At 44.2% G+C, this 25387-nt stretch overlaps 1 protein-coding gene across 2 annotated transcripts in view; it reads left to right on the top strand.

Annotated features, from left to right (window-relative positions):
• LOC122792187 (polyadenylate-binding protein 4-like) overlaps window positions 1–25387 on the top strand; it is a 1135653-nt gene that overhangs the window by 908257 nt on the left and 202009 nt on the right. The gene's annotated exons all lie outside the window — the stretch shown is intronic.

The raw sequence follows: 25387 nt of genomic DNA, 5'->3' as shown, positions 1-25387 counted from the left end.
TTTAGTGCTTTTGAAGATGTTGGCCATCAGCTCCATTTACAAAAGCTTTGCAGAATAGTTTTCAAGAGGGAGTTATTTCCTGGCTACATAACTCTCCCTAACAGAACCTTCAGCATCCTAAATGTTAATCAACTGTCCAGTTCCAATAGCTTTAAAATCAGTGTGTCACAAGGAATGTGTACATTTTTTATCTAAAAATGTTCTCACTTTTTATCCGCGACCTCTTATAAACATTTCTCAATAACTCATTTGTACTTTATGCTGCTGATGTTCTCCTATATCATTCAGCCCCTGCCATGCAAGAAGTCGAAGTTCATCTGCAGGACTTTATATCTGGCTGGCATTATTTTCTCAACTCATCTGTGTCTATAGTAATTCTGTTTGCAAGCCCTTGAAAACTTGGAGACAACCCCACACTAAATATTTGGGACACTAACAAGACACCAAATACTCAAGCAGACAACCTCCTGGTATTTGAGCATGCGCTGGGATCCTTCACTTAACTTCACTAGCCACAAAAAGCATACTGTGAAGAGAGTCCTTCACCAACTAAAACTAGTTATTCAACTTCTAGTCATCTCATCCCCCTGAACCTAGATCTGCTCTGGCTCAAGAGGTACTCATCCTAAAAAAAAAAAAAAAAAAAGAGGAAAAAAAGTGTGTGGTACTCGTCCCCAGATTACAATATGGCCTCTCCCTTTTTGCCCTTAATTCAGTTCACAACACTAAAGTGCTACAGTTATTAAAATGTGTCTGTTCATTAACCTATCACTGCACTTGCACTAAACAAGGCAAATTGGCTTCCAGTTACAGTAAGAGCCATCTGCCTCCTTTCAAGTTTTACCTTCATATTTAATCTACTGCAGATTTTTCCCCCCTCAAGCAAACAGTAAAATCGTACGCATATATCCTGTGTGACAGTTCTAAGGGCTGTATTACCTGATGCAAGCTACAGCGTGTTGACGAAAAGACTAATAAACAGCTACAGGATGCCAACATATGTTATGGTCATATGGATACTAATATGTTTTATGTTCTTTTGTAGGTTTCTTCTGATCTTTATACTGCACGATTTTACACCAAAACAGTTTCCCTTTCTACACCTGCTCTTTTCCCTCTTCATTAAACTTCTTAATGTCGCCCTCTGTTCTTCTACCTTAACTATCCTCCTGTAGCTGTTTAATCTCCTCATTTCCTCACCATCAAGATCTACCTCTGCTTCCAGGTAAACTTAACAGTCTCTGTAGAAAAGTTAATCACGTCTTGTTAGCATTCTGTTTGTCTGTTCTGCAGAATGTAAAATAGCATACTGTCCAGTTTTGGCAACATGTAAGGCAGACCTAAAATTATGAGGAAATAAAGTGTAACTGTTTGAATAAAAAAAAAATAGGAAAATAAATCATCGTATTGTTCTTCGTATAGATACCTTTGACCTGGGTCACTTCTAAAAAAATATCCTTGTACAAGTACCTTCCCAATTAAGACTCAAAATAAAAATAAATGGAGTGTCTTGTGGTTGTTTTTCTACTGTAGGTCTTCTAATCTAAATTTTAATATTTTGCATTAACTCATTTGTTATGTATTTTATTATTTTAGTAAGGGTTATGTTAGGATTTGTTAATTTTAGTTTATTTTTATTTCTTGTTTAGACAGACCCGGGTTATTTTTTTTTTTTTTTTTTTTTTTTTGTGGTGATAATGTTATCCAGAAAGCTAACTTCAGATTGCCTGTTTATTTTCTTTCTTTTAATCTTTTATTTTTAAAGTTTCTTTCAAGAATGAGCAAATTACTTTTCTAATGGCTTCATTTGGGTGGTCAGTGTTGAAGGAAGGGGGTTATATGTGTGAAATGTTGTGTGTGCAGTATATGAAGTTATTTTTCATTGTAGTGAACAGGAAACATGGTCAATGCTTTTATCTTTCATTCTTTTCAATTTTTTGCAGTGAATTTTGTTTCTTGGATATTGATTTCATTCAACTGTATGTATATATGTGTGTGTGTGTGTGTATATATATATATATCTATATATATATATATATATATATATATCTATATATATATATATATATATATATATGTATGGGATCGGTACTGATCCCCAGAGGAACTTTTCACCGAAGCACAAACAACTGGGCATACTTCCTTGAAAGTGCTGTTTGCCTGCAGCTACAGGGATTCTTGGGGGAATGACTGTTGCAGAGATCGTACTATAGTGCGGATAAGGGAATATTCCCTTTTTCTCACTGTAGTGCGATCTCAGAGTGAGAATGTTAAAGTAGGGGGGTGGGGGGCACAGCTCCCCACATGGAGGGTGCAGGGGGGCTTGCCCCCCTGCATAAAAGTAGATTTGTTTGTTTTGTTTTTTTAATGCACTTTAACGAAAGTGCTCTTTCGGTGAAAGCACTTTTGTTAGTGTGTTCAGTGATTGTGGATTCGGACTATTGAACTTTCGTTCAGTAGTCCTAGATCCATATATATATAGATCTATATATATATATATATATATCTATATATATATATATATATATATATATATATATATATATATATATATATATATCTATATATTTATATATATATATATATATATATATATATATATCTGCACACACACATCATATATATATATATATATATATATATATATATATATATATATATATATATCTTTTTGTGTTTTAAACCATTTATGTGAAAGAAGGTAATGTGATTATGCATTTTTCTACTAGTACAGTTATTCATTTCTTCAAAAAAATTGAGAATTTCCTGATTAGTACAAAGGCTAATTTTGTTTTTTTAGACTGCTACAATTATTTCTTATTCAGCAGTAGTTCTAGGAGTCGTATCAAGTACTAGCATGTTTTAAGACCTTTCAAGCTTATTTGCATGCATTTAGTCTTCTTAGCCCCCCCAAGTCATCCATTCATTATCTGAAGAAGCGTGCATTGGAAGCATGCGAAAGCGCTTATTTCTGTGGATTTTATGTGAATAAAGTTCGTTATATCCTTCGTGGTGTTGATCTACTTCTTCTACTTCATTGGTACCGGATCTTTTGCTGTCGATCAACTTTAAGGGAGAGGTTCGTCTTTTTTCCTGAACTGTGTTGATGTGCTCCTGACCCTTCTGGTATTTTAGAGGAAATGTTTGTTTAAATGGAGTAATAATATGTTTAAAAAACCTGAGTAACTTATTTGCAGTATCTTGTGAAATTATAGAAGTCCAGTCAGTCAGAGCAGGCTTCTTCCACAGATAAATGGAGAATGGTTCTATAACTCGGCACTCTGTTCTGTTGAGCTGCTAATTTCTACACTTCCCAGAGCAACAGAAAGGGAAAGAGAGGAGGGAAAGCACTTCTGTCAGTCTTTTGGATCATCTGGGAGATGAGCTGTGGATTCAGTAGTAAACCTATGCTACCCCCATCCATATACAAATTCATCTTCACAGTTTCAAACTCTGGATCTGCCACATCTCATTTGATTCCAGTTTTCCTGTTCCATTTACCAATTGCCAAAAACACAAGGTAGGTTGTACAGTGATGTTCGTGTTTCATTAGCCTGACAGGGGTAGCCCTCAGTCGGCCCGAATACCAAAGGCTTAGCATTTCTTCGTCAGTTGCTGTTGCTCCAGGACTGACGTCAGGTCGTCAGTGGTATAAAATCAGGCAGCCGACGCCATTACATGAGTCTTTCTTGCCAAGGAGCCTGAAGCAGAAGCAGTTTGCATGAGTGTCAGTTGGCCGCTGCCTGAGTTTTGGTTTCCGAATTGAAGCTGAAGTCTTCTAAAGCTAAGTACCCAGTTGGGGATCCTTTTTTCTTGCTCTAACCGATGTCAGAAAAAGTTAACAATTGTGTCGCCTGTGGAAAGCAAATACCACACCGAGACTTCCATTCTTACTGCATCACCTGTTTAGGCCCAGACCATGACATCCCCCGCTATCGCTTTTGTGCTTTGTTCACTGCCAGAACTATACATCGTCGGGCACTTATTGTAGCCAGATATTTTTGCTCTCAGTCCTCGAATTCCGATATGGCTTCGGTAAGCCATCCATCTACCGATCTTCTGAAAAAACATAAGGATAAAGACAGAGACAGACTGCAAAGGTCCCAAACTGCCGACGACACTTCAGTTTTCCGGTCCTCAGTGAGGTGCTTTTGCAGCCCCTGCTGCCCGCTTCTGTGGATTCGCAGGCCACTACCAAGACTCTTTCAGAGACCAGTATGCCGCAAGACATTTCTTCAACTAAGGATCCTGTGGATGTCTCTACCTTGGATGGGTCTGGAGCCGATGAGCAGGCACCGGCTTCCGAGGAGGTACTTCGGACTACCGATTCTCATCACAGACCGACTTCTTTCACGTCCTTTTCTAAAACTACCAAGTTTCTAAGGCCTAGGGTATGAACCACACCCAAAAAAACGATGACTCAAGCTCTTGCTTCCTTGTCTCAGTCTCAAATGCTTAAAATGGTGGAAGACCTTACTATTCTTATCAGGGGAAGCCAAGCTACCCCTTGCAAAAGAGAGAGAGACCTGTCCCCAGTAGTTTTTTCCGAACAGGAGTCTGATGACTCTGATGCATCTGAATATGAGGATATGCAACCCCTCTCTGCTTAGGAGGATTCTGATGCAGAGGAATCCATTCCTTCTGCCTCTCCACCCGAGGATTTTTCATTTGGGGAAACACTGCATACTTTAAGGGAGCATTTCCAATGGGAATGTCAGGAATATCCTTAGTCAAAAAAGAGACTCTGGGAATTCTTAGATCTACCACAGCACAGACCTTTGGCCGTTCCTCTTGTCCTGGATGTTGTGGATGATATTTTTATGGCATCCAGTCTGACTCCTGACACCCTTCCTCCTGCTGCCAGGAAACCTGACATGTATTTCAAAGTCCCGGACTCTCTCAAATTTCTTTTCAGAAATTCTACTGCTGACCCCCGAGGTAATCTGTCAAGGACCTAAAGGAATCAAAACAACTTCAGCTAAGAATCCCACCCCCTCATGTAGGGATTCCCAAGCATTTAAATAGATGAGGTAAAAAAGTATACACCTCTGCTACTCTTGCTATTAGAGCATTAAATTGTTAGTTCCACATGCTGAAATATCAGCAGCATACCATGGAACTCCTCAAACAAAAAATATCTTCTTTTCCTGCTTGTGCAGAAAATAAAGAATTACAAGAATTAATGCATTCTGCAAGTCAAGTAACTAAGCACACCTTGCAATGTGGGTTTGACGCCCTAGAAGCATCTTGCAGGGCAGCAGTCACTGGTTCTGTCCTTAGAGGGCATGCTTGGCTTAAGGAACAGACCTTGCTAGACCACATCAAATCCAAAGTATGGGACGCACCCTTGAACAAAGACAACTTATTTGGCACCAAGGCAGAAGAAGTCTTAAAGATGGAAGAAAAACCTAAATGTATGCAGACAGTTAGACTTCTTACAGGTCCAGCCACCGAGGTTCAGTAGGCATTGCCCCTCCAAGCACTGATCCTTTCCTGCCCCCTCCAGGCCAGCTCAGCCCAGACCCAGGGGAAGCAGACCTCCCATACAGCAGCCCCAGGGAATGCAGAGATCTAAGCAATGGAGTTCCTCCTCTTCAAAAACAGGGAATGCAAAGCCACCCCCTTATGGTAAGAACTCACAATGACTTTTCACTTCCACCCCTTACCTCTGCCCACCTGCATGTGCCCCTCGGAGGAAAACTGTCCTTCCACGCAAGAACTTGGGCCACCATTACCAACGACCGATGGGTCCTCAGCATAGTGTCCTAGGGATACAAATTTTATTTCCGCACTCCGCCAACCCCAAAAGGGTTCCCAGATCTTTCTCCAAACCAGTGGGCAGAGGCCAAAAAGCAAGTCCTTTCCCTGCTTTCCATGAGGGCAATATAGCCTGTTCGTGCAGAACAGATAGGCCAAGGTTTCTACTCCAGGCTCTTCCTGGTACCCAGAAAAGAGGGCATATGGCGCCCCATCCTAAATCTGCCCATTCTAAACACCTTTCTGGTGATACCAAAATTCAAAATGCTCACCTTCCAGCAGCTTCTACCAATACTTTCCAAGGATGCTTGGTTAGCCACCCTAGACCTAAAAGAGACCTACCTACACATCCCAGTCAGGGAATCATGCAGGAAATACCTGTGTTTCAGGGCAGGATCTCTGCGCTTTCAGTTCTCTGTGCTTCTTTGGCTTATTCACTGCTCCCAGAGTTTTCATAAAATGTCTGGCTCCCGCCATTACTTTTTGCCGACAAAGAAATATTCAAATTTACCCATACTTAGACGATTGCCTGATTCAAGCAGATAGGAAAAGCTGCTACAGCAGCTGACCTTTGTAAAGGACCTGCTGACCTCCCTGGGGTATACTGTCAACATAAAGAAGTCAAAAGTAGTCCCCACACAAAAAAATTATATTCCTGGGAGCAAGCCTGGACACAGCATCCCAGATAGCATTCCTTAATCCAGAAAAACAAGCCTACATGACAGCCTACTTCTCTCAACTAGCCACCAGAACCCAGTTATCTACAAGGAAAATCCTGCAAACTCTAGGGTTCATGGCCTCCTGCATCCTACTCATTCCATATGCCAGACTGCATATGAGGAAACTACAGTGGTACCTAAAAAGCCTTTGGTGTCAACACTCTCAAGACCTGGAAACTCTCATACCAATGATACTTTGTCTAAGGAAAGATTTTCTTTGGTGGACAGCAGCATGCAACCACAGCAAGGGACTTCTCTTCTCACAACGTCATGCTGCCCAGACCCTCACCACAGATGCATCAGACTATGCCTGGGGTGCACACCTGGACAGCAGGTGCATTCAGGGCCATTGGAGCCCAAATCAAATACATCTGCATATCAACCAAAAAGAGGTGCTAGCTATTCAGCACGCCCTGACAGCTTTCAGACCCCTACTCTCCCTGGGGCCTGTACTGATCAAAACAGACAACACCACAGTGATGTGGTATATTAAGCAGGGAGGGGACTCACTCTTATCCTCTCTGCAGGCTCGCCATGACCATTGGCACACGGCCTCAGCCAAGCAACTACACCTGCTAGCACAATTCCTGCCCGGCTCTCAACTCTCTGACAGACAACTTGAGCAGAAACCTGCTAGACCCACAAGAGTGGCAGCTAGACCACAGAACCTTCACCCTTGTAACCCAGAAATGGGGCACCCCGAAGGTCAACCTCTTTGCCTCCCACTCCAATCATCAGCTCAGCATATTCTACACCAGGGAACCTCACAGCAAGGCCTGGAAAGTGGATGCTCTATGCTTCCAATGGGGAACCCTCTCGGTCTATGCATTTCCCCCTCTGCCACTCATTCCAAGGGTACTGCTCAAAATAAGGGAGGAAAAACCGAGGGCAATCCTGATTGCCCCGTACTAGCCATGCCAGCACTGGTATCCAATGCTACGCAGCCTGTCACCCCTGCCACCATGGCACCTACCTCAGATCCCAACACTCCTGACCCAGTTGAATGAAGAATTCATGCATCCCCAATTGCAGACCCTCAACCTGGCAGCCTGGCTTATTCCCTGAACTCTCCTCAAGCTGCCAGCCTAAGCAAACAAGTCCTAGATGTTATACGTGAGGCCAGATGCCCCAGCATTAGAAAATCCTATACTGACAAGTGGAAAAGGTTTTGCACCTGGATCCAGGCTAAGGGAGTCAGAACGGCACAGCCCTCCCTACCTCTCATCCTGGATTACCTGTCAGACCTACTACACAGAGGTCTAGCCTTCTCTTCTATTAAAATTCATGCCTCTACCATCTCTGCTCATTACAGCACAGAGCCACCTCTCTTCTCACACCCTCTCATCAAACAGTTCCTAAGTGGGGCTAACAACTTAAGGCCACCCAGAAGAGCTCCTACCGCAGCTTGGGACACTAACTTTGTGTTGGAAAAGCTCACCTTTTCCCCCTTTGAACCTGCAGCTTCAGCACAGTTAAAATTTCTCTCTTGGAAGACAGCCTTGCTTCTGGCCATCACTTCAGCTAGAAGAGTATCAGAGCTACAAGAACTCATGGCTGTAGAGCCCTTCATCATTTTCCATGCTGACAAGGTCTCCCTCAGGAATAACCCATCCTTCATGCCTAAAGTGGTGTTCAGTGTGGCTCTCAACCAATCCATACAATTGCTCACCTTTTTCCCTAACCCACAAAACAAGGGGGAAAGGATTCTGCACTCTCTAGATAGATGTGCACAGACAGATCAGATGGACAGGACTAAATCTTTTAGAAAAACTGATCAATGGCTAGTCAGCTTCGCAGCAGGGGCAGAGGGCAAGGCCATTTCCAAACAATCTCCAAATGGATAGCACACTGCATCCAATTCTGCTACAAACAGCATGGGAAACTGCCCCCAAAAGGGGTCAGGACACATTCCACCAGGGCAACCTCCACCTCTGCAGATTTTCTCAGAGGAGTCCCCACCAGAGACATCCTGGAGGCTGCAACATGGACATCTGTTCATACTTTCACCAAGCATTACCACCTGCCTGTCTTCTCAAAATTCAGGGCAGGCTTTGCCACCGCAGTCTTGCAGGGCATCTTAGCCAGTCCCCAGTCTTCTTGACTGCCTCCACCCTTTTCTTCAGCTTTGGGAAACAACCAAATGTGATGACTGTAACAGTGAAACACGAAGTACATAGTACAGTTGTGTACACTTAAAATGTAGATGTTCAAGTGTATTCATTGTTGCAGTTAAGGTTTCCCTCCCTCCATCCCCCTTATCTCTCTCTCTTCCTCCCTCCTCATAGGGAATTTTTTGGTATTTACTTTCTACTGGTGGTCGTCTCCCACCATAACCTAGCTCCCTGTTTGGGGGCTCCTGACAGGGCAAGAAAAACTGATGTAATGACATCGGCTGCCTGATTATATACCACTGACGACCTGACGTCAGTCCTGGAGCGACAGCAACCGATGCAGAAATACTAAGACTCCGGTATTTGGGCTGACTGAGGACTACCCCTGGCAGGATAACTCAAATGTGATGACTGCAACAGTGAATACACTCGAACATCTACATTTATGGGAAGTGTACACAACTGTACTTTCTGAGATGCTCGGTGTTAAGTTGCAGTTGCTAATGTGAGCCAAGTGCTTATAAACTGCACCACTAATTCCTAGCTGTACGTGCTTACTGTTTCCACCCCAAATAGTAGGATGAGAGATAGAAACACAAGGCTTTGCAGTACTAAAGTCCTGCAGTAAATTAAACAGACCTACAAGCTTACTTCCATGTAGCTGCAAGCACAGTCAGCAACTTATATGCATCTCTGTAGGCTGCATGCAGTAAAACAAGCTTTACAGTGAAATAGTCAATTCATTTCCCAACTCGGGGGATTCCTTCATAGCAAACTTGATTTTTTGATGCACTGATTATTCTGTGCATGCTCAAACTTACTGTCTGTCTGTAGTATAGCAGCTGTTACCCCCTCTGCTCATTTACTAATTCCCCAACAACCCAGTGCTCTGTGATGCTCCTAATAGCAATATACTTTAAAAACTAATTTGTAACCAAGAAAAATAACATTTGCTCTCCAGCCAACAACAAAAGCATCTTCTGGGGAAGGATGAGTAGGATTGATTGCGCTCTAGACTGTAATGACAGTCACCAACACTGGTAAAAGAAATCTTACAGGTGCCTTTTTCGTAGACATTACCCATATGGTGGACCACTCAATATTGCTAGCCCACCTCCTAAACATTGGCATCAGAACCAAAGCCACAAAGTGGTTTAAAGACCTCCAGACTAACAGATCCTTTACTGTGAAGATTCTCATCTGTGTGTCACATACTGCCTACACTCATTCAGGTGTATCACAGGGATCAGTATTCGCCCAGTGCTATTTTTATAAAATACCACTTGACCTACCTCAGTTACTTCTCTTGTTATATGCTGATGACATAGTTATCTACAGATCCAACCCAGAGCAACCAGTAGTCCAAACCCCACTACAGACTGCCATCCTAAACCAAAACCACTGGCTTACCTCCAGAAAGCTTCTCCTTGACCCCATAATAAACAAGGCTATGCACTTTGATGGTTAAAAAAAAAACTTCCAAAGTTCTCAGCTCCCTCATGTTTTTGGAAGAACTCAAAAATCTTACCACCACCACCACCACTTCATTCAGATAGCCAAGTACCTGACTTAACAATTCATTTAACTTTCAGGAGCATATTCAAAAACTTGCATCTAAACTCAACTACCTCCCTTTCTGGGCTCCAGAAGTATCTGTTTCTTTCATTACCAGCTAGGGCAGTCATTAGGACAGATGCCCTAATTGCTTAAATTGAGTATACCATACCCTTGTTTGCCATCTAATAAAAGCACATCAACACTGCATACATTATGTAATAAAATATGCCACTTCAACAGTTCCCCTCACCTTCAACACCATTGCTTTAGTTTATCCAAGGCAAACACCTTCCAGTGCAAGCCAAATCCATTGTACTTCTGAGCACCATGCTATTCACATTACTCCACCAAGATGCCCCTTCTTGACATTCAATGAAACTTATCAGTACTACCCCAACCTTCAACCTCAGAAGCAAGGGTACAGTAGGCCCAGTTCTCTAAACCCCATCTACTAAGCTGCCTAGCTCTGACTCTAGTTTCTCTTTATTCGCTCCAAAACTGTGGTGATCCCTTCCCCACGTTCTTACTGAGCATACCACACTAAGTTCAAGCCCCAACTCACAGTATCTGTTTGAGCAGTGCAAATTCCAGAACATGGGACATGTCTTTTAATTAACACTGCTCTGCACTAGGTTAATTTCCTCTCGTGACCCAATTTACATTGCTACACTATTTACACTGTTTCTGCTTCCCGTAAATATCAACATAGCTTATCTTTCTCCTTGCTGATCATATTTACATCTTTAATCTTCCTCAGTCCCTGTGTCTGCTTGGACTCTGTCATTACCATTACTACTTTTGCTTTATCCTCTAGACACCTTACACTCTTCCCTACAATTTCCAAAGCTAAACTAGCTGCTACTCCGATTCCACTTGTAACATGTTCACCGCAGCATGGTGTTTAACTTGTGCATACCATCTCTTTTTTGCGACTAGATTGTATTACCTTTGTGATGTCCTGACTAAAATCACTTGCAGTATTCCTGACATATGGGGTTGTTGCTGATGTTCTGCCGGGTTACCAATGCTTTACCTTCCCAAGGTGATATGTCTGACACATGACCTTAGCTCATAAGCATAGGGGTACATAGAAGGATGGGGAACCTTCCTTTTTGCTTACACTAATTTTATTGAAAGTTGTTAGACGTCAGCTAGAAGAGGAAGTGAGAGTGTGGTAGGCAGATTCTGTATAAGGACATGCATACCAAGTATGTCTTATGCTAAGGCCTGGAACACTATCACAGATATTGCTCCATCTGTCAATCATTCCTCCCCAAAACCCTTAGATCGAGGCTTTCCTCTCTCAACACCTTTCTAGAGACTTGCCATCATAAACATTTAGCACAGTCCAAGATGTCAGAGTCAGCATCCCCATGTGTCCCTTTTCCACCTAAGAATTAACTAAAGAGGCCTAGAACTGATCTAGAGTCAAATGTTTCAGACACTGACATACCCGGTGAACTTGCAGAACCCACAGTATGCCATGTTACCTCTCAGTTGCCCATTACCGAGACCCCTTTCCGATTCCGGTATGGCTCCTGAGATCTTGCAGACTGCTGATACGTCTGACGAATTTCTACTTGTTTTTGTATGACCTCATGGTGTCCCTCAAATATTGGTTAGAGAAAAGATTACAAGCACATTAACAGAGGTTAGACAGATATATGAACCTTCACATCTTATCCAGGTGGACATCACGCCCAACAAGAAAAAAAAAAAAGGCTAGGCATGTGGCCTGTCCCACAGCAGCTGCAGAAATTAATGGGTAGATCTCTCACAGGAGTTATTCAGAGCTATAATGCCTTTGTATCTTTACAGTAACAGGCTACTCCTCAGAATTCTGCCTTCGTAGCCTCATCTTCTGAGGGAAGAGCAAGACTGTGATTCTGATAATTTTCTGGATTATTCTTAACTGCATTCTCCTGGACAAATCTCTTTGGATGAAGAGGACTTCCTTTGGAGAGACTGTCCAATACATGATGAAACATTTTGAATGGCAGTCCTCTTAGATCTCTGATGTTCAGAAGAGGTATTATAGATTGTTGGAAATGGGCACTCCTTCCTCAGACACCTCTTCTCTGAAGAGGTTGTTGAAGTGCTATAAGAAGCCAGGAAAGCCTCTACTAGAAAATCTTACAGTTAAATGGAAAAGGCTTTCCGATTGATGCCATAAATGTCATCAGGACCCTCTCATCACAGGTCCCTGCTGTACTGCAATGTCTTTGTGAACTACATTAATCCAGTTTAGCCTGCTTTTCTATAAAAACTCACCGGGCAAATGTCAATGGCTGCCTTCCTCTTAACCCTCCACTTTTGGCTAGAGTGGAAGTCCAGCTTTTCTTCAGGGGAGTCCTACATATTAACTCGCCTAGGAAATGCATCTCTTCCCCTTGTAATCGAAGTTTTGTGCTAGAAAAGCTTACATAGTCTCCTTTTAAACCAGTATCTTCTGCTTCTCTAAAATTCAGTACTTAGAAAAGCATTTTTCTCCTGGCTTTTACCTCTGCGAGGAGAATTTCTGAGTTACAAGTTATCGTGGCCATTCTCCCTTTTCTTATTTTCCACAAGGACAGAGCAGCTCTCAGATTTGATCCATCATTCATGCCTAAGGCAGTGAATGAGCTGTCCCTCAATCGGGCTATTCACCTACCCACTTTCTTTCCCAATCCCCAAAACAAGGAGAACAGAAACTTAACATTCTTTGGACGTTCACAGGCAATTCAGATTTTATGTAGACAAAACTAAATCTTTACAAAGACTGACCAATTGTTTGTATCCTTTATGAGCCCTAAGCTGGGCCAGATGGTCTGCAAACAAGCTATTGCTACTTAGATCTCTAACTCTAAAGAATACTTTGTGGTTGCCCTTGGCATGAGAAGCCAGATTTACATAAAATTTGGCTTTGGTAGACTTTTTTTGCTTTTAGTTTTAGTTTGATAAGAGCTCTATTATCCTGCTGGGTGCAACAGCTATTTTTTATTCTATTTTCAAGCCCTGATATCGAAGACGGTCTCTTAACTTGTAGTCCCAGCTTCTGCTTCACCACATCATACTCTTCCTTCAACCTCACAAGTCATTTGCCCACTGTACTTTGGTTCCTTTGTTAATTTTCTCCAGTAAATTTCAGCACCCTCTTGCCTATTATCTAGTCCTCAACTCGCAGACATACATATTAGTAAAATCTCCTGTCTTCATTCTTTCAATGGCTTAATTCTTAGACTATTTTCTTCTACTTAACGAGTATAATAGTCTGTATGGTTGCAATTTCCTTATGGACCTGCATCCAAAAGCCTAGATTTGTTGAACCTCCCCCATTTCTTCATCATCCTTTTCCACTGTGATTTATAACTTTCTGCTCGAGTTCTGTGCTTAAGCCTTAATTGTTAAGCTTTAAAGTATACATTTCTATCAGGTAACTGTAAACCACTTTGTTCTTTGGGAGAATCAGCTTTATCCCATTTAACTCTTGCCCTCTTCCCCTCCTAAATAAAATCATTTTGCTCAGTATTAAGTTTCAAAACGTTGCCTGTGGTTGATAAAACTATACCTGAGTTGTATATAAAGCTAAAGGGATTAAAATCATATCTGAAGTAGGATATTCATTTGTCTGCAACCTGTGGGTTATGGATCCGATATCGGATCCGAACCGGCATGGTTTTCCAGCTATGGATCCAAGCTCTCAGCTCCTCCCCTCACCCATAATGCCCTGCTCTACCCTCATGACCTCAGATCTCGTTTGCCGCGCTGGTGACTGGATTTGGGTACATAGCTCTCAGCTAAGTGAACTCTATTTCTTGTTAAAATCAGAGAATTTTTTGGTTTTTTGAGTGAATTTGTGTGAAAGTTTAGGTTTCCCTTTCTTATAAGTGTATTTTGAGTTTATTTTGAGTTAAAGTAAGTAATTTTTATTCCCTCCCCTCGCTGTTGCGTAGAGTGTGTGTGTAGGCCTGTGTGTCTTTTTGTTTTTAAGTTACTTCTGTAACTTTTAGTGTGTTATAGATTATGGCTGACCAGCCTAAATCTATCTTTCGAAATGCTCCGAGTGTGGCCATAAGCTCTCACCGGCTGATGGCCACACTCGGTGTTAGTGTCTCGGGGTTGAACACCTCACATCTGGTTGTTCCATTTGTGCAGGGTTCAACCCCAGGGCACTGAGGGAGCGGAAGTCCAAGCTGGTCTTGGCGGGTCTTTACCGCCAGACTCGGCTCCGCCTCCGCTCCTTCGGGACTACTGTGGCTGCAGTTGTTCCCCTGTGGCACCCTCCTGCTCCTGGGACTCAAACTCCCGCTTCTGGAGAGGAGAGGGATGCTGCTAAAGGACCGGAGGGAGAAGCACCACAAGCGGGGCCGAGACCTCTGTTTCGGCCCCGCCAGCCAAGCGGCTTCTCCCCGGCTCCTGTCGGTTCGGTCTCCTCCTTCTCGGCTCCGGTCCCCTGTGTGCTTTTCACGGGTCCTGAGGAGGAGGAGACCCGATCTCCGTCGAGGCTATCGAGGAGGCACTCCAGGCCTACCTCGGTAGCCTCTTCGAGATCTACCCATAGCCTTTCTGATGCTGATCTGGACCGGATGATGAGAAGGTTCATCCAGGCCCAGATGCAGATGGGAGTGCTCTTGCCTCCCCCTCGGGGAGCTCAACACCCTTTTAAGCCTATTGCTCCTTCTCCGACCCGCTATCCGGGTTCGGAGCAGCTGGAGCCGAGCAGCCGAGCCGGGGAAGGTCGGAGCCGATAGTACTTGGTACCGGGACCGACCCTGCCCTCAGTGCGTCGGACCCGATCTCTCGGAGCCTGGATCCGAGCCGGATCCGGGGATCAGTGCTCCTTCGGCGCCGTCTGTGTCGGAGCGCACTGTCGCCGGATCCGAGTGCCGGCGCCGGCTCCGAACCACTCTTCGGATCCGGGGGGGAGCCGATTGTCGGATCCTTTGGTCGAGGTCGGGACCGGTTCGGCCTTTGATGTAGTGGAGAGGGCTCTGTTGAGGGTCTCCGGACCCCGGCACTTGCTTCGCTCCGTCCCGCTCCCTCTGCACTGGGCCAGGCTTCCACCATCCGGCCCCTGGGACAGCCCGTTTCTGTGCCCCAAGTTGCTCCTATGGAGCAAATTGCTGCTTGCGAGGACTCCTCTGACAGCCCCCCAGAGGAGGCCCCTCGCAAGCATACGTGCAAAAGGAGGCACATTGACTCCCCCGAGTCTCTCACAGAAGACACGGACTTGGAGGAAGGGAAGGCTCCCCACGGTCACCCCGAGGATGTCTCCTTTGGAGACATCATGGAAATGCTCCGTATAAGGGGGTGGTCTGCCGCCAAGTCTTCCTCGGACGAGTCCGTGTTCTTGGAGGCATTTGAAACGGGCCCGTCTACCTCTTGGGTGTCCCCCCCTGCCGACCCCCTGGTGGACCTTATTACCACCAGGGCGTGGAAGGAACCGGACACCGTGGAGCCAATTCCCAAAAGACCGGATAGGATCCTTAGTCCGCCATCCGACCGGACCCATTGGAGTAAGGGGCCTCCTGTAGATGCCATGTTGATGGCGGCGGCCACAAAGAGGGAACTAGCTCAGGAGAGTCCTCAGTCCACCCACCGAGCAAGGAGTCTCGGATGATGGACCGCTTGGGGAAGCGGATGTTCAGTTCGGCGACCTTCTCGGTAAGGGCGCTGAACTATTTGGCACATGTTATTCGGATGCAGCGAGATCTTATTAAGGAATACGCTGCATCCCCCCCTGAGTCCATTTCGGAGGAGGACAGAGTTCTGCACTCCACCCGTATGGCCACTCTTAGGTCATTTACGAATACTTCTATGCGGCTACTCTCCCATGCAACGGAGGGCGCCGCTAGAGCTGCGGGGACAGGACTGGTCACTAGACGTCAGGCCTGGCTCCGTCACTGCGATTTTTCTGAGCCCTTCAAGGCGTCGTTTGCGAACTCCCCCTTTGATGGTTCTGCTCTGTTTGGCAAGACCGTTCGCGAGACGTTGACCCAGAGCGAGAAGGACGGGAAGACGCTGTCTGCCGTCGGAATCCGCTTCTCTGCACCCCAGAGGCCCTATTCTAGGAACCAAAAGGGTCAGAAGAAGATGTGGTTCCGGAAGTCGCAGCAGTCCCAGCCTGCTCTGGACAACCAGTCCTTCCGTGGCAGAGGAGGACAGGGAGGACGCCGCCCTAGAGGCAGAGGGGCTCCCAGAAACTTCGGGTCCAGGGAACCTTTCTCTGAACGGCCCGCAGCAACCCTGAGGGGTTGCCCGACTGCTCTACTCTGGAGGCAGTCGGGGGGCGTTTTTCGGGGCACCTAGCGGCATGGGAGTCCATAACTTCGGACCGCTGGGTTCTCCAAATCATATCCAGGGGATATCGCATTCCTTTCCTTCACCTTCCAAAATTGAAGTCCCTCCCAGACGTCCCACCCGGTCAACGGGAGGCCGCTTTGGCAGAAATTGGCCATCTGCTAAAGAAAAGAGCCATCCAGCCCGTTCCCCCAGACCAGATCGGATCAGGGTTCTACTCCAGATTCTTTTTAGTGCCAGAAAAGACGGGGGAACTAAGACCAATCCTAGACCTCTCTCTCTTGAATCTGGCAGTCCCCAAAGAAAAATTCCGAATGGTCACTCTGCAATCTATTCTCCCCCTTCTGGGAGAAAATCACTGGATGTGCTCGATAGATCTCAAGGACGCGTACTACCACATCCTGATGGACAGGCGCTCCAGGAGGTTTCTCCGCTTCGGCTGGGAGCCAGTCACTACCAGTTCCGGGTCCTTCCCTTTCGTCTCACCACAGCCCCCAGGGTGTTGACCAAAGTACTAGCAGTGGTTGCGGCCCACCTGAGGCTTCAGGGTGTGCTGGTCTTTCCCTACGTGGACGACTGGCTTCTTACCGCCCCAACAAGGCATCTACTTCTCTTGGCCTTGAGACTCCTTTCTCCATCTTGCTCCATTTCTGGGCATCACAATAAATACAAAGAGGTCCAACCTGGCGCCCACACAGCGCTTAGATTTCATAGGGGCCAGACTAGACACAAGGAGTTTACGAGCCTTCCTCACTGCGGACAGAGTTCTAAATCTGCAGCTCCAGGTGCGGGCCATTCTCCATTCAAGTTCTGTTCCAGCGGAGTTGGTCCTGAGGGCTCTAGGGTCCATGGCTTCGCTATAGCACTTCTTCCTCTTGCCAGGCTCAATATCGCATTCTACAGTGGACGCTCTTAGTACAGTGGTCATACCTTGCTCTCCCCATGCATCATCCCATAGCGATCAGCAAGGCTTGCAAACGGTCCCTCTTGTGGTGGCTCCACTCCCGGATCTCCACAAAGGTCGCCCATTTTGTGCTTCTCCCCTCTCGCCACGGTGACCACGGACGCCTCCGCCTCGGGTGGGGGCACTGCGGGCCGGACAGTCCAAGGCACGTGGAACGATTCAGAGAACTTACTGCATATCAATGTTCTAGAGATGAGAGCAGTGCTCTTAGCGTTGCTAGCACTTCAGGACTTTCTTCCCTTGGGAACAATTGCGATTCAATCGGACAACATGTCTGTTGTCTGGTACATCAACAAGCAAGGGGGAACAAGGTCTTACCCTCTTTGTCGAGAGGCCATGAGAGTTTGGGAATGGGCAATCTCCACCAATCGCTTTCTCATAGCAACGCACATTCCGGGTCGGTCCAACATCCTAGCGGACAAGCTCAGTCGCACCATTCTGACCCCTTACGAGTGGTCTCTCAATTGTCAAGTAGCGGAACGCATATTCGCACGGTGGGGAACCCCTTCATGCGATCTTTTTGCTTCTCCCTCAAACACCAAGTGCGACAGTTTTTTCGCTCTAATACCTCCTCCCGGCGGTACCCCAAGAGACGCTCTGGTGCATGCTTGGCCACCCGGTCTTCTGTATGCCTATCCACCCTTGCCTCTGATGCTGCAAGTTCTTCAGAAAGCCTCTCGGGTGGGTTGCAGAATGATTCTCATTGCTCCATTCTGGCCTCGACAGATCTGGTTCCCCTTCCTAAGGTCTCACTCGGTGAATCCTCCTTGGATTCTAGATCCCATCCCGGATCTGATATCCCATCCATCCTGCATTCCTCCTCCGAACCTGGACAACTTGAAGCTGACCGCTTGGCTGCTCCAGTTCCACTCTTGATAAGGACTCCCGGTATTTCTTCACCTGTAAAGGCTATTTTGGTGGCGGCTCATAAACCATCCACTAGAAAGGTTTACCGAAGCAAATGGAAACGTTTCTCTGTGTGGGCGGAGCGGCAAGGCCTGAATCCCTTCACGGTTCCTCTCCCTGTAGTGCTTGACTTTCTAACCTCTCTCTTTAACGATGGTGCCAGCAGTTCCACAGTCAAAGTTCAACTGGCGGCAATTTCTCACTATCACATTGGCCAAGATTCTAATCCTCTTATGTCAGCCAAATTGTGTAAGACATTTCTTAAAGGTACTTTTCTTCTCAGGCCCCCTATAAAACAAGCAGTTCCTCCTTGGGACCTTTCTTTGGTCCTGCAGGCCTTGACCGCTCCTCCTTTCGAGCCCGCGGCTACGGTGGATCTCAAATTCTTGTCCTACAAGACAGCCTTTTTGGTAGCCATTACATCAGCCAAGAGAGTTTCTGAACTTCAAGCTTTATCAGCTAAACCTCCTTACTTGGTATTTCATCCGGACCGTGTCTCCCTCAGGACCAACCCGTCCTTCCTTCCAAAAATCGCTTCTGAAGCAAACATCAATCAATCCATTAACCTCCCTGTTTTCTTCCCTAAATATGAAAACAAAGGTGAATATAAGCTACATTCACTAGATGTTCACAGGCAACTTAGATTTTATCTCAACAGGACAGCTGGTCATAGGCAATCCGACCAGCTGTTTATTTCCTTTGCAAAATTCAATTTGGGCAAGCCAATCTCTAAAGTTTCTCTGTCCCGCTGGATTTCACAGTGCATTTTATTGGCTTATCAAGCGTCAGGAAGGCCCGCACCCCGGGGTGTTCATGCCCATTCAACCCGGTCAGTATCTACCTCGGCAGCCTTCAAGGCTAGGATTCCTCTAGATGATATTTGTGCAGCAGCCACGTGGGCTTCATCTCATACATTTATTTCCCACTATAAGTTGGATCTTGCATCTAGGGGTAGAGCATCCTTTGGCTCGCGGTGCTCGGAATATCCTTCCATGATGGCCGCCCAAGATTCAGGTAGCTGGGGACTCTGTCCCACAGGTTGCAGACAAATGAATATCCTACTTCAGATTTAGAAGTTATGTACTCACCATAACGTTCCATCTGAGTAGGTGTATTCATTTGTCTGCAACCATCCCGCCCTCCTATCCCCCTGGCCTTTCAGTTTCCTGCATATTCTTTGTTACCCTTTTTAGGGTATTGTTGCTTTGGCAAACTCGATCTGAGGTCATGAGGGTAGAGCAGGGCATTATGGGTGAGGGGAGGAGCTGAGAGCTTGGATCCATAGCTGGAAAACCATGCCGGTTCGGATCCGATATCGGATCCATAACCCACAGGTTGCAGACAAATGAATACACCTACTCAGATGGAACGTTATGGTGAGTACATAACTTCTAATTTCACTACTTGTAGCTTACTATCCTCATCCATAATCAGTAGCTTCCATTTTCTCACTTTTTATATTATCTTTGAAGTTTCTTCCCATGTATCCGTAGCTGCCATAACAGAATCCTTTTAAGTCTGTACACTTTCCATACAGTTAAATATTAATACCTCATGTTATCTGTCCATAAGTATGGGTACTGCTAAACCAACTAATGTTTGGGTAAATAGTTTACCACTGTAGTCTTTGGTTTATTTTCATTTATTTTGCATCCCTAAATGAACGGAAGCTATCACATAATGTTCCACAACGCTGAAATGTCGTCTTCTGGATTTGACTGCAAAATATTATCTGCAAATAAAAATAAAGCTAACTTTACTGGAATGCTTTGGTAAGGTCATCAGCAAAATGCACCTAGCACAGTAGAATCAACAACATTAGTCTCTGAGCAAGAAAGCCAAATTTGGCCTTCCTACAGAAGCCAAAAGGTTCAGTGCCTTCCTCAACTCAAAAGTGCCCTCAGCCCATAAAACACTTTGGCGCTATACAATATATTTTGTTATCAATTAAGACAAATTGTTTTTTGTGCAAAAGCCACAAACAAAGATTATGTTCTTCCTGAAGTGCTTTAGTTAGCACTTGTGTTCAGTGTGGAAGCAGTCCTTATTGTGCAACCTTGCACCTATGGGAGAGGTCCTGACTGATGCTTTAAAGGCTTGCTCTGCAGGTGATAGGGAAGGGAGGGAATAAATAAAAAAAAAATGTGTCATGCTGAAGAGCTTTTTGTGCATTTTTTTGTTTTGTTTTTTGAATTGATGAAGGTGCCGGACCTTTTGGCTTCTGTAAGAAAGACAAATTCAGCCTTCTTGCTGAGTGACTATTGCTGCTGCAGCTTGTGCGTGTTGTAGGCCTTTTGCCTGTGACCTTACCACAGCATTCCAAATGTACTTTACCATACCATTTATATCCTTGAATTTGTGAATGCCTTATTTTCTTTTCCATTGGCTCTAACTGTAAAGCAAATAGCAGGGCAGGAGGACATCCCTGTCTGGTGGTTCTGCTCTGGCACAAGTTGTCAGAGAGAATCCCTCCTACCTTAATTCTTGCCTCTCCAATACTTCATATATTTTACTTTTTAACTGTATTGTCCTATCATGGAGTGCAAGTCCTACCACTGCCCTAATCAGAATTCAACCTGTCCCTGTTGAATGCTTTCACTACATCAAGGCCAACCAACAGTAGTGGTGTTTCCTTGCATTGTTTCCCACTGGATCACCATTGCTCTATTAGTGTTGCCAAATGTCTGCTTCTGTCTATGAAACCACATTGATCCATATCTGTCAACTTTGGTAACATATTTGCCATTCACGTAGCAAATATAGACATAAATACTTTATAATCATGATTTAAAATGTAAGTTGATCTATATAAAGCTAGATCTGAAGGGGCTTCATTATCTTTGATTAACACAGCCACCCGTAGCTTTATTCCAAGATGGTGGTAGCCACCTCACGCACTTTTTAAAATATTGTTGAACAAACTTTTTCAGATCTTTACCACTTAACTTCTAGATTTCCACAGAAATATTGAATGTCCCTGGAGACTTCCCTGTTTGATTTTTACACCATTTTTATCTAGCAATTGATTATTTAGCCTAATTTTCCTCCAACCGTGGGCAATTTAAACCTTTCATAAATATTCCTTTTCTTTGCTTTTCTGATTTGAAGAGATTTTCATAAAATTTATGAAATATTTCTAATACCTGTATACAATCTTGGATGGGCTCCTTAAGTTTAGCTACAACTTTTTCTACTTTCTGTATCATAATTCATTGTGCTAATTTTTTTTTGCATGCATATATTAATAGAAAAGAAAACCGGAATAACAGATGTGATGTTGTCAGTCTCCTTTATTCTCACTTGTGGGTCAGATCTGATCCATCAGATCCATCTCGGCCTTTTACAAAAGTTTGAGGCCTTCAGCAAAGCTCGTGGGCATTCTGCTTTACCTATAATGCAGTTCCTTAACTCCCTCAAATCTCATTTGCTGCTCACCTTAAGACATTGTTCTCTCAGCAGGCTCTGGGGTAAGTGACTATTGTTTATATTTTACTTTTTTTTTCTTAAATTCTTTCTGTAGTATATAGTTTAGTAAATTCCTTACCTTTTGACATGTGTTTTAGTTAGAGGACGTTTTTTCTGAGAGCGTGTTTTGCTCCCCTTTCATTCTTTTTCCTAGAGGCTGTTTTGTTTGAGTGTTTTTCACTTATGTCCCTTTCAACGTCCATTTAAATTCGAGGGCGTTCTTTTTTTAGTTTAAAAAAAAGTTTTCTATTCGCTGTTTTTCATGTCCGTTTCAGTTAGAGGATGTTCTTTGGTGTGAGTGCGTTACTTCCTTTATCTACCTTTGCTGTACCTGGTTAAAATTTTTCTAATGTCTCAAAAACTAGAAAGTTAACCCTTAGGGTTTAAGAAGTGCGAACAGTGTGAGAAGAAAATGCCCCTAAGTGATGCAAACACTTTGTGTGTATTGCTAGGGCCCTTACACCTACAAGAGTCGTGCTCCATTTGTCATGAATTTAATCAAAGGGCACTAATGGAGCATAAAAATAAGCTCATTTTAAAAGGATTACTTAAAACTCCTTTTTGAGGCTATTTCTCCAGAGTCTGCAGTCTCTTCTAAGTCTTCCAAATCAGACAAGTCACAAAAATGACATTCTTCGACTCCAAAGTTGTCTTCTGAGGTGAAAAAGAAAGCTGCTAACATGTCTGCTCCTTCAGATTCCTCAGTGCACCCAGTTGCGATTGGATCTGAGAGGTCTTTAGAGTAAAATGAGCCTTTAGCTCTGACCTCTTCAGTTCCTACAGAATTTTGATATATGAGCTATTCTCCATCACTGGAGCCAATATCTTCTCGGCTCCCATCTCCTTTTTTTTTTTTTTTTTTTTTTTTTGACAAAGTCCAGGTCTCCTACTTTATCTACCCAGTCTACCAAGAGTTTGTCTGATGACGACCTGGATAAGGTAGTGCAGAGGCTTTTAAAGACACCGGCCTTGGCCAAATTGTTACTGGAACCGAGCCCAAAGGCAAATTCCTCTTCATCGGTGCCTACTCCTCCTCCAATCCATCCCCTGGAATCGGAGCTGGAAGATTTGGATGTCCAACTAGTGTCTGTCTCAGATCCGACGTCTTCCCTGAATTCTTCTACTCAGTTGGAGTGGGAAACCTCTAGCAGCTGACACTCACCGATTGGGCCCGGGGAGCAGATTCGGATCTGCCTCTTAGGGCTTCAACATGGGTGAGTTTTGATACTACCTCTGCCTAGGAGCTTCTGTCTTCTGTGCTAGAGATTCCCTCATCTCCAACAATCTTTTTGTCAGATCCGGGGTGTTCTTTGGCTCAGGGACAGACTGCCTTCGAGGTTATGAAGAGGGTAATGACTGCACTCCAGTGTCAGATACAGTCTAGCTAAGGTCTTCCTTCCACTTCTGAGCTGGTGATTTACCTTCTCATGTATCCCACCCACAGGATTGTAGAAACCCTAGGCCTCAGGATGTCCAGCAAGAGACTCCTCCCTCTTCCAAAACTTCCCCAGATTACCCCACTGAGGAAATCCCTTGAAAGAGGAGTTGCAAAAGGAAGTATCTAGACTCCCCAGAGGAGTCTATCACATCTGATACTGACCTTAATGATGCAGAAGGGTCCCCACGGTTGCCTTCTGATGATGTTTCCTTCAGGGACATCCTGGAAATATTAAAATAGAGAGGTGACTGGCAAACCACAACCTCTTCAGCTGAAGAGTCCATTTACTTGATGGCTTTTGGGTCTCGCCCTTCCACCTCTTGGGTGACCCCCCCCCCTCCAATGAGCATATCAATTTTAAACTCTTGGAAGGCTTGGGAGACCCCAGATTCCATGGAGCCAACTCCTAGGAGGTCAAATAACTGTCATTGCCCTAAAAGCTCTTTCTTACCAAAGGTGTAGCAGTTGATGCCATGGTCGTGGCGGCGGCCACTAAACGGGAACTATCTGAGTCTAGTTCCTCTATCCCTCCCCTGAATAAGAATTCTAGGACCATGGATAGGTATGGGATGCATATCTTTTCATCAGCGATATTTACCTTAAGATCGCTGAACTACTTAACTCATTTTGCTAGATTGCGGAGGGAACTGTTAAAAGAACTGAGAGATTTACTCTTTTTTTTAATTTCCCCAATTTTTTTGGGTTTCTAATAAAGTGACGGGAATGGACCCCATTCCTAAGTCAAAGTATGATTAAAGTTCTTGAAATTAGTATTGTTTCAGTCTTTGATGTCAGCCAGGAGTGCTCTTCGCAGCACCTGCAATGTGCCCAGTAATGACTCCTGCAATTCGTACAGAGTTGCATGTATTTGTAACGTATCTAAATACGATTGTAGATTCTTTTTTTATAAGACCCATTGCTCCTACCACTATTAGGACTATCTGGGTATGTTTTTCCACAATGCTCTCATTTCTGCCTGCAAATCCTGATATTTTATGACCTTATGTGTCTCTGTACACAAGGCACTGTAGTCACTGGGTGTGGCAGTTTCAATGATCAATGCTACTTTTGCCTTCTTTTCATGGACCACTATGGTTTTCTAGCATCTATCTTTTGAACTGTTGGTAATGGACGATCCCATGTAATGTAAACATCATTTTCTATAATGCTTTGTGGGTTATGTTTCCAGTGTTTTTCAGCCACTTCAGTACCATAATGTTTGCACAATCCCCAGTGCAACAATCTTGCCACATTATTATGCCTTTCAGTATACAGTCCTTCTGCCGTTATATGTCACAACCAGCAACGAGGTGTGCAACTGTTTCCAGTTCGGTTTTACAAAACCTACATTTGTCTGTTTCTCCCACATCTTCAATGGAATTTGTAAACCAACGTGTATGCAGCCCACTATCTTGAGCCACTAATATTAGCCTCTCCTTAACCATTCCTGCATTCGTTCCTGATCAACATGAGGTTCTTCCAGAAATTTTCTGTACTTGCAACTACATTTATGCATTTTCCACATTTCATGCTTTCTCATCTGGTCCTTCACCTTACATACTTTCTTTTGTTTTTTGGCACATTCAGTTGCTGTCTGATTTTTATCTACTTCTGGTTTGATTTCCATTCCTGCTTTACACCGTATATGCTTCTGCTAGATTAAGCAGAGAAGTCATCGTTCTCCTCATGTTTCAAAACTTTCACTATGCCTGGGTCTTGTGAGGTCAGCAGGTATGTGTTGGAGTCCCATGATTTCAAATTTATACATGTAATCAGTTTTAAGGAGGCCCATTCCAACTTCAGAATGGGGAATATATAATCTTGTTATATATTGATTTGTATAAATCATTTGGTGAGCAGGAAACATCCTTCTTTTTTTCCTATCTAATCTATCCAACACGTTTTGGGGCCAGTCAGTCACTCCAAAACTGTAAGTTAGGACAGGACGAGCAAACTGGTTTATGGCTTGGATTTTGTTCCTAGATGTCAATGCTGTTTTCAGGATTAATTTAAGTCTTCTAGAGTATTCCTTACTAAGCTTTTATTTGCATTTGTTCATGTTTTATTGTTGATACTTCATCAATTCCCAAATATTTATACACTCCCTCTTGTTCAAGTTCTTTTATATCACATTCTTGTCACAAACTAATGTTTTCCTGCTTTAAAGATTGCTTTTGCACATGTATCAAAA

The sequence above is a fragment of the Protopterus annectens genome, chromosome 1.part2 (assembly GCF_019279795.1).
Source record: "Protopterus annectens isolate FY-2018-M chromosome 1.part2, PAN1.0, whole genome shotgun sequence".
NCBI classification, from domain to species: Eukaryota; Metazoa; Chordata; order Ceratodontiformes; family Protopteridae; genus Protopterus; species Protopterus annectens.
The sequence above is the reverse complement of the archived record's forward strand: the minus strand, read 5'-3'. Positions and strand labels throughout refer to the sequence as shown.